The 9572-nt window shown below is 40.9% G+C and overlaps 1 pseudogene; it reads left to right on the top strand.

Annotated features, from left to right (window-relative positions):
- The first annotated feature begins 551 nt into the window (after positions 1-551).
- The window catches only part of LOC126235013 (uncharacterized), a 34924-nt pseudogene continuing 25903 nt past the window's right edge, over positions 552-9572 (top strand).

Below are 9572 nucleotides of genomic sequence, written 5' to 3'. Positions count from 1 at the left end.
TAACTGAAACCTGTTCTTTCTTTTTGGATCAACCTGTACAACAAGCAATAGCGAATTCGAACATGTCCAATGACACAAGCCTTCGAAAATACATAGTTCAGAGCAAACACTAACCTATCAACATCATGGTGTCCAACATATCGTTCAAAGAAGAACTAGTCCATTATGGCCACTACAAGGCGCTCATTGAACCCATGTGATTTGCTTTTCAGTCGCGGCCAGACGTTCCCGCACAGAGCGACTGTCAGTAGGAGTTTGTGCTTATATGCTCCCCCATTATGTGCGTCCACATTATTTGCGTGACTCGTGTTCTTGTGAGGCTGGCGAGCGTTGCAGTAATGTGGACGGACGGAGGGAGAGAGGCTAGCGGGCCCTCGAGCCTACGGTTTCTCTGGCTCTGCCTGTTGTCGGTACATCAAAGGGACGAGAGGCGAATTGCACGAGTGGTGTGAAAGACGGACAGGTCTTGAACAGTCGGCTCGCTGCACTCGTCCAGTTCGGTCTTGATTTTTTTCTTTTTCTGTGTCGTGGACACAGGTTTTTCTTTTAAAATGGATCGAACCGACGATTTTACTATTAAATTCAGAAGTTTTTATGAACAATATCCTGTGTTGTAGGAGGCCACATACTTCCATTATAAAATAAAATCCTAAAAAGGGCAAGCGTGGAATTCCATTGTGACAGAACTCTGCGTGGATGTGGCTGAATTAAAAAGGAAAATGACCAGCTTATTAGCCACTTACAGGAAAGTCCGCCAGAAGCCTGGAAAGTCTGGCGCTGGGGTTGAGGAAGTGGAAGCTCCAAACCAGTTCGCTTTCAAAGCGTTTGAATTTCTACACAGCAAATATCAGCCGCAGAAGACAATAAACACAGAAGTAAGTAAAAAATACTTATTTTCGGGAAATAATAAAAACAATTAGAAAACTTAACGGCGTTCTGTAGCTTTTGGATCCTCTGTTCACAGCAACTTAACTTTTCGTCTTTCTCAGCTTATATTTCGGTGCCTGTTAATTTGTTATTTTTAAATCTCTTTGGTGTTATTCCTTGATATATTATTAATAGAATCATATCTCATTTTAAAATATTTTTGTATTTATTTTAGCTTATTACCATTACTATTTGGTATATAATAATTGCTTATGGTTTTCAAATTTAAAATTAAAAAAAAAGTTATAATTATGATAAAGATATAAGGTTCATCACAAAATGAGCTTTGAACATCAGAGATTTTAATAAAATATTGAAAATGGAATTTATATTTTTAACAAAAGTATACCGAATCCCATAATTTGATCACTCTAGGAAAAGTTGATAAAAAAGTATATAATAAATAAATAATAATGCATAACATTTATGCCCTGGCAATCTCCCGTCTTCGGAACTTGTGAAATTTTCGGTAATCGTAAAAACGTTATTTTAGGAAAGATCTCATTTCTCTAAGTTCCTGACTTTAAGTGTCCTTTCCCCCCATGATCCACTGCTCCTACAGGAGTATAAATTTGTCTGCAAGCAGCACTTTTTCGCAAGATATTATGAAGGTATACACAAGTCATAATAACACATTGGGCTTTCTCACGCTGTAGTAATACAAGTAGAACGTTAATACAACCGACAAACTGCAGGGACGGATACTATGAGCGTGTGTTCGGAAATGTATAGTTGCCACGGTAGATGGTGCTGACGAGTGAAAGTTCCTCTGATCACGTTCTCTGCATTACTTATGTGTTGCAGGCTGTGTGGCTGGCACAGGGTACTGTAAAGCCGTCGGCACACGGACCGTGCTGTCAGCGTCAACGTTGAGCGTGCCGAGTTCAACGTGCTGCTGAACGCTCTGAAACGGTGCGACCTGTGCACGCGGTGCGTGGGCCCCAACGTCCCCAGCGGCAGTTGTCGGCTGTATCTGAATCGTAAAGCACACTGTTAACGAAATGGACGGGGGTAAATTTCCATATTAGCTCTATTAAAACTTACGTTTTTCCCTTGCCCGTATGCTAGTTAGATTGTTCTGTCTGTAATATACATAAATGAAAACTTCAGTATCCGTTAAAATATTATAAGGCTAAAAAGAAAGTACCATGTTGAGTCAGTAAGGACATCGGCTTATAAAAGTTCCATTACAAATAGTGCGATACAAATTTACAATAGTTCTCCACATAAGATAAAAATTATGTCATCATTCTCACTTTTTAGTAAAACCCTAAGGTCATTCTTGCTTGATCACTGTTGCTATTCAGTAGCAGAATGGCTACATGTGAATTAACAGACCTTAAAAGAAAAAAAGGGCAAAATATCTTACTGCAAGCAGTGCAAAGCGCCCTGTATACGAGTATTAAGTCAATCGATCAAACTCACTCCTCAAAAAGCGCCCTTATATTTACATAACATCGAACATTACAGTATATGCATATATTAAAGTAATACGAAAGTATCAGAACCTATCAAAAATTAAAGGTTATAAGAAAAATTTGTGGGTGTAGTGGGATGCAATCCACTAACATTTAAAATTATGACGCTACTGATTGCGCTGCTGCGACCACGAGCGTTGGGAGACCATATCTAATTTGTTGCCATGTCCTGAAAGTTTTAATTGTAGCTGTATTACTAACTGAAATTTAACTATAACAAATTGTACCAACAACAATGCGTTTTTAATGGGTCCTCAACATGCTGTTGATTTCAGACGGCCTACTCTCATAATACGTAAGTTACAATAATCCTTCTACCACGAATATGACATTTATTGTCATTTTAGTACAACGAATCATACAATTAACGGAGGGTTTTTGAGAGCTCCCGCGTTTTCTGGTGCTCAGAAATGGCATATATACATACGAGCTTCAACTGAAAGTCAATATGGCGCCTTACAACTCTGCACCGAAGGGAGAAGGCGTGCGTAGGTGGGGTTCTGCCATCTTATTGGTCATCGTTCAACCGCACGTTCAGAATGTCTGGCATGCTAGATATTGCTCTTTACGTATGGAAAGACTTCCCAACGTACTGTTCTACACTATGACATCAGAAACTCGGCACGCTCAACGCTCGGATGCATGGTCCGTGTACCGACAGCTTAAGCAGCAGAATGGTCCAGTAGTCATACCGGGAACAAGCCTAGATGGTGTTTGTGTACGGGCAAGAGGATAGAAACGGCCGAGAGGCAGAACCAGGTGTACGCACAGTACGCACAGTCCGCCGCCTCCCTGCACGTTTGTCTGTCCGAAAGCCCTGTGATCACACAAACGCACAAAAAGGACTTGAAATGTTGTGTGATGTGGCTGAGGTCTGCGAGGCTACTTGTTTTGGTATCCATCTTCCCGACGGTACACAAACACCATCTCTGCTTGCTCCCACTCCCGACATGAATATCGGACCGCCGGCCGCTGGTGGCCGAGCGGTTCTGGCGCTACAGTCTGGAACCGCGCGACCGCTACGGTCGCAGGTTCGAATCCTGCCTCGGGCATGGATGTGTGTGTTGTCCTTAGGTTAGTTAAGTTTAAGTAGTTCTAAGTTCTAGGGGACTGATGACCTCAGCAGTTGAGTCCCATAGTGCTCAGAGCCATTTGAACCATGAATATCGGACAGTTCTGTTGTTTACAGTACGCTGCGTCAATCACACTGTCTGCAACACACAAGGAACACACGCCACGTTGTCAGAGGAAGTGTCATTCTTCCGCTCCATCTCCCGTGGCAACTATGCATTTCCTGGCACATGTTCATAGGTCTTTTCTCCTCCATTACCAGTCAGGAATCCATCTCTCCAGATTGTCGGCTTTATTGATGTTCAACCTATACAGGCTTTCTTAGTATCCGGAACACGGAAGAAAGTATTCCGACCGCATTTTCCACACTCTTCCGTGCTCTTGAAAGTCTGTAGTAAAAAATCCTTTTCTTAGACCTCCGAGGTTGTCCACAATACGACTTCACGATGTGATAGTCGAGGGGAAACGGGTCGTAGGCGACAGCAACATAGGATACTTTTTTCTGTCTTCCTGGGAGGGTACGATTGTCCGAGAAGAAGACTGTACCATTCCTCATATTGTTAAAAAAATATGTATTCCGACAAACACCACTGTCTGAAATTCGACCTTGACAGCACATCAGCACACAAGAAACAATCGTCAGCATCCACTATACCAAATGGCACAACACGGAGAAAAGTCTTACAATCCCAAAAATCGCTTCCAGACTGCTCTTTGGACTGCGCAATGTTTACCATTGACTGCAAAAAGATAATGAGGAAAGTTCCATTTTTCTCTGATTCCTGGGCTAAAAGCAACAACTATTATTATTTATGAGGTATCTGCAAAAAAATAAAATAAAAAATAAATAGAAACCAATAATTCCTAACAATATTAATAATTATCAATGGCATAATAATAATAGATATTCTAAAAATAATGAACTTTAACAGTAATTAAAATCAATAACAATGTGCAGTAATAGGTATATAATAATTATAAAGCATATTTTACATTTTACTTATCAACTTTACATTGCTCCCAGTTCTTTACGATCATTATCGTATTTCTCCCCTATGCCTATATCCATTCTTTTCTTTTCTTAATTTCCTTGCTTTGTTATTGTTTATGTTAATCTATTGTTAGTCGCTTTGTTTTAGGAGGGATGTAAGGAGGATTTGGAAGAACAGAGGGTTGTGAGCATGGATAAACTCTAAGATGCAGCGAGCACTTGTGAAGAAATCAGTAATCAAAAAGTGGATCATCAAACAAAGCAAGCCAACAAAGTGCCATCCATACCAAACCACCAAAAGAAGGTATTTGCCTCACCAAGAACAAATGAGAGAAAACAGGCCGAGAATCCCCATACAGAAGAGGCATATGATGCACTACAAGCTGCTATATCTAAAAGTAGAGACGAGTCTGACACCTATGGAAAGTACGTAGCCAACATTCTACGACCCGTGGACAAAATAACACGTGCTTTTGTTACTAAGGAATTTTCCGACACGATTTTCAGATCAGAAAACAGCTGTTTAGAACATTCTAGACCAAGTTCAAGCAACAGCGACTACAGCAACTAGTCGCATTTATCCATTCTTTCAACTCATCATGCCCATGGGCAGACCCAAACCAGCATCCAACACTGCTTCTGACAACACCGAAGAAGGCTCTCCATATTTTCAGGATTTGCTTGATTTGTAACACTTAATTAAAAATAATAATCTTTGTGTTCAATTTTTGACTCATTTAAAATAAAAAAATTACGTTATTATTATATTCTGCTTGATACCTGATAAATAGAAGTGCATTAATAACAAAATTTATATAGTTTATTAACTTACCTTTAGAAACTCCTTCAAGCTGCCACTAAGAGATGCACATACTTCAGCAATAATGTTAGATATCACTTTCCTGGAGAGACAAAAAACTGAGGCTGGAGTACGAATCGCAAGTTGTTAGGTATCTGAGCATAACTGCCAACCACTCAATATCTGGTACAGCTTTTCGAAATTTGCTGTCAGCCTTTGCCATCTTAGGCCCAACCAAATTTATCAAATATACAAAATCAGATGCAAACGTACGGCAGAATGTCTTGAAATGAACGTCTTCAACATCCAAGTCATCCATCAAATCACTCCCACTATATCGTTTTCTGCTTCTGACTACTGCAGTCTTCCACCATCTGCGTTTTTTGGGGTCTTTGTTGTGTTTTCATCAGTGGCGGCTCGTGACCAAAGAAGATGGTGGTGCACTTTGCTCACGAAGCAAAACATCAACAAAAGAGAGGAAATCAGTACAGTGCTCACGTCTTTGTAACGTGTGATGTAAAGAGAGAGACCGCTCGCTTGTGTCACTCCTGCATCTACTCATAATAAAACCAAAAGGTGTACACAGAAAAAAGTATTACTTTTGCAGAATAAAAGGAATTAAAATCAACTGCAGCTCTATGCACTCAAAAAGTGGTAGGCATGCCTTACTAACCTTTTTCATCAGGACTGATGCTAACGCCGCTCGATTTTATCCCTGAATTTGGATGTGGTGGTGATCACTTGTACAGGAACTCTATTCTTCTTTCCTTCATATTTGCAAATCTTTCAATCACTCTTTGATTGAAGTCTGCAATTCCTAAAACTAGGTCTCATTCAATAGAGAGCATCGCAAATGTTGATAGTCTTTCTTGGTCCACAGTATTCCGCAAGAAGGTTTTGATGCCTTTCAGCGAAGAAAAACAACGTTCTGCTTCTGATGTGGTCATTGGAATTATAATTATCGCTTTCAGGAGCTTCACAGATTCGCTCAGTGTATCACAAAGAAGTTTCTTTGCTTCCAAAAAAGAGTAGTATTCAATAGTAGCTCTGAAAGAAGTTTCTGGAAAACTGGAAGAGTAAGTAGCGAATTTCTCTGCTAGAAAGAGAAAAGGCCGCAACTAGGTGTCCAGTGAAGCTGAATCTTTCTTTTGCCTCGTAACTTATGACGTCTCATACTTCTTTTGCCTCCCGCAGTAGATTACACATCACTGAGCCATTTTCAGTTCTCCCTCTTTTATGATACTCGCGTAAACCTGTTGAATTTTCACTCACCCCTTCCCTAATGATCGCAATTTCACGCTCAAAAGCTGTCAGCTGATTTTGTGGGTAAGTTGGGTCAATATCCCCTTTTTGTAGCTGGTTATACAAAATCTCCACATGGATCATGATTTTATGAAAAAATGAAAGCCAAAAAATGAACTTTTCGTCCTTCAAAATTGTTACTAAACCACAGGCTTGCAGGATTGTGTTCTCATTACACAGTTTTTCCCCCTGGATCATATTATTCATGCACGTGATAAATAATATCTTCCCTATATTCGAAAACGGTGTTGACGCTCCTTGACTGAAAATTCCAATGAGTAGGCACTGAACGTGGCAGTCGTTTTCGTACTATTTCGTCGAGAATTGCTGTTCTTTGAGGAGATGGTGAAAAGAAGCTGCAAAGTCCCTGAAGTTTAGTGAAGAATATTCGCACATTTTTATTAATGGAAGCGGCTTTAAGCATAATGAGATTCAACTGGTGGGCATAAAAATGAATGTATGAAGCATTGGGAAACTTTTCCTTAACAAGAGCCTGCACACCACGTGACGAACCACTCGTGACTGCTGCACCATCATATGTTTGCGCTATTAGCTTATGTGGATAGTTCCCCAAATTATTATTTATCTGTTCGATGATGGACAGTGCCAAAGACTGGGCATCATGCTTTTCTGGTGCTATAACCATCTGGAAAACACAGGCTACGTCACTGCTTTCGTCAGCTATTATGGCCAAAAACTCAGCTCCCTTAGCCTAATTTCCTTTCTAATTTCCTCTTGGCAGACTAGAAGCATGCACTGGAGGAATTCATTCTGGGTGGTTAATGAGGTTCCTTTGAAAACTGTAGCTTTCTCTAAATACGATTTTATTCAGAGTCTAATTCTGCACTAAAGTTAATCAAGGGACGAAAAACACCAGGATTGGAAGATGATTCAGTCTCATCATGTCCTCTAAGGGCAAGTTCCAATGCACCACAGAAACGAATACAGTTAATAATTAGATTCAATATGTATCTATTATCGGTAACTTTTTGGTTGTGTAATGCCACGGACCTTCTTTACCCACTGTCTGATTGGGTAGCTATATTTACATTGCCCAGACTTGCCATATTAAAAACGTTATTTACATGGACTGAAGAAAGTTCGTGTTTTCTAATTTTGTCATGGAGATGTTGAATGTTACAGACTCCGTGTTTAGACCATGAAAGATCTCCTCCAAATAATAAACAAGTAAAACAAAATAAGGCATTTTTCGTGTCACAACCACACAGCCATTCATGATTGTTGTACAATTCAAAGTTAAATTTCCTATTGAATTGGCGACTTTTCGTTTTAACGGTTTGCGAAGTTGTTAAAGCAGGAGTAGGTCTACCTAGCCTCTTGATTTCTAATTTTTCTTCAAACTTCCGTGAACTGAAGGGTTCAGAGAGCAATGAAATTACCTGATTCATTATTTCACATATTCACTTGTCACTTGAGCCTCAAAATTCACTGTAGCACACATTAAATAACTAACACAACGCACAGGAAATACGAGTAGTTCGCTCGCAGCTACACCTGAACTGGTAAGGTGGCGCGAGAATCCCGCTTTGTTCGAAGATCCGATAGTTCCGTTTCCCTTCGGAAGAGTTTGGGCCCTCTTCCTGTGGCTGGCAGCGTGGCCCGGGTGAGGTGTTTATACACACAAGGCCTGCATACGAGTACAGTGTTGCCAAGTTTTGCCCCCGCATCCCCTCTGAGACACACAAGTCCACGTTTGCAGCCACAGTGCCACCCCCTGTCGCCGTAGGCACATTCCGTCCAACTCCGCTGCGTTCGGCGTTTGGAGCCCCGGCATTTCAAAAGAGATAAACGGAGCGCTACTTCACAACTAGTATAGAACGCTCCGAAGGCAAAGACAGTTGGGGGTAGCGCAAACCTGCAAACCTATACAGGAGCCGTCCCGGTCTTCATCTACCTTGTTCCTGAGCTAACAGGCGTATCACCAGGAAGCTGGCACTTGCTATAACCACTTCGTCGATTTTTAAGTTAGGAAGCTGGCACTGGTTACGGCTGCGAGTACGGAGCGGATCCTCACGAGCCAGTGCCTGGCTAACAGCTAGGGTAAATGGTAGTGTGTGTGGACGCAGACAGGAGCAGCACAAGCGCGAGTTAGACTAGCCAGGAGGGTCCCCTGACCCACGAATCTAACGAGCACAAGTGTGCTGAGTACGAATAGTGTGGACCCACCCAAATAATATTCCATGCTATTGACGTTAATAATTATTATTACATCAGTTTGGTAGTGAGGCAATAAAGTGGATGAAGAACGTATTCTCGTGAAGATTACAAACAAGGGTAGCAAGGTAGAAGAATGTTTAGAAGCGTGTAAAGAAGAAAACGAAACGCGATGTTGCACAAGCGGCTTTTAGTCTTTTCATATACCTAGATAAATGAAAATGTAAATTTTCGTTTTTATAACGCCATATATCTTCGACAGTTTGTCACCGAGCGCTTTGAAATTTTGGCACGACGTTGCTTTCTCACACGCTCGGTTTTTTATACACTTACTGCAGCACCATTTGTTGAACGTACTGTAACAGCAACACCGGCAATACTAAACGTTGCCCATGCCAGACGCATGCTTCCTGACAGATGCCGTGTCGTTTCCTCTCTTGCAGTCAGTTTTAACTATGATAGCAGGATATTTGCCCGTTAGAGTAATTGTTTCTCCCGTATGTATTCTTGCTCCTTGTATATACGTAATTTTAAACAAAAATGGCACAAATAACGATGCGCTGTTTTGTTTTCTTCATAGCAGTCTGTTTTGACAGAAAGCAGGAAAGTTGTATTATGGCTTGCGGCTTATGATTATAATACTACTACGGAATCTGATGGGTATGAACTTCGTAATCCTACCCGTTCACAGATTAAAACTATGTGAAATAATGTCGTTGAACCTACCTATCCCCATAGATCCAGCAGCTGGAGAGATTTCTTACACCCCGTATTCTAATGATCTCTGTCGATTTACACTTTCATTTTAAACGACTCAGTTTCCAGTTAA

This window comes from Schistocerca nitens, chromosome 2, assembly GCF_023898315.1.
Source record: "Schistocerca nitens isolate TAMUIC-IGC-003100 chromosome 2, iqSchNite1.1, whole genome shotgun sequence".
Taxonomy (NCBI): Eukaryota; Metazoa; Arthropoda; class Insecta; order Orthoptera; family Acrididae; genus Schistocerca; species Schistocerca nitens.
This window is presented reverse-complemented; position numbering and strand designations above follow the sequence as displayed.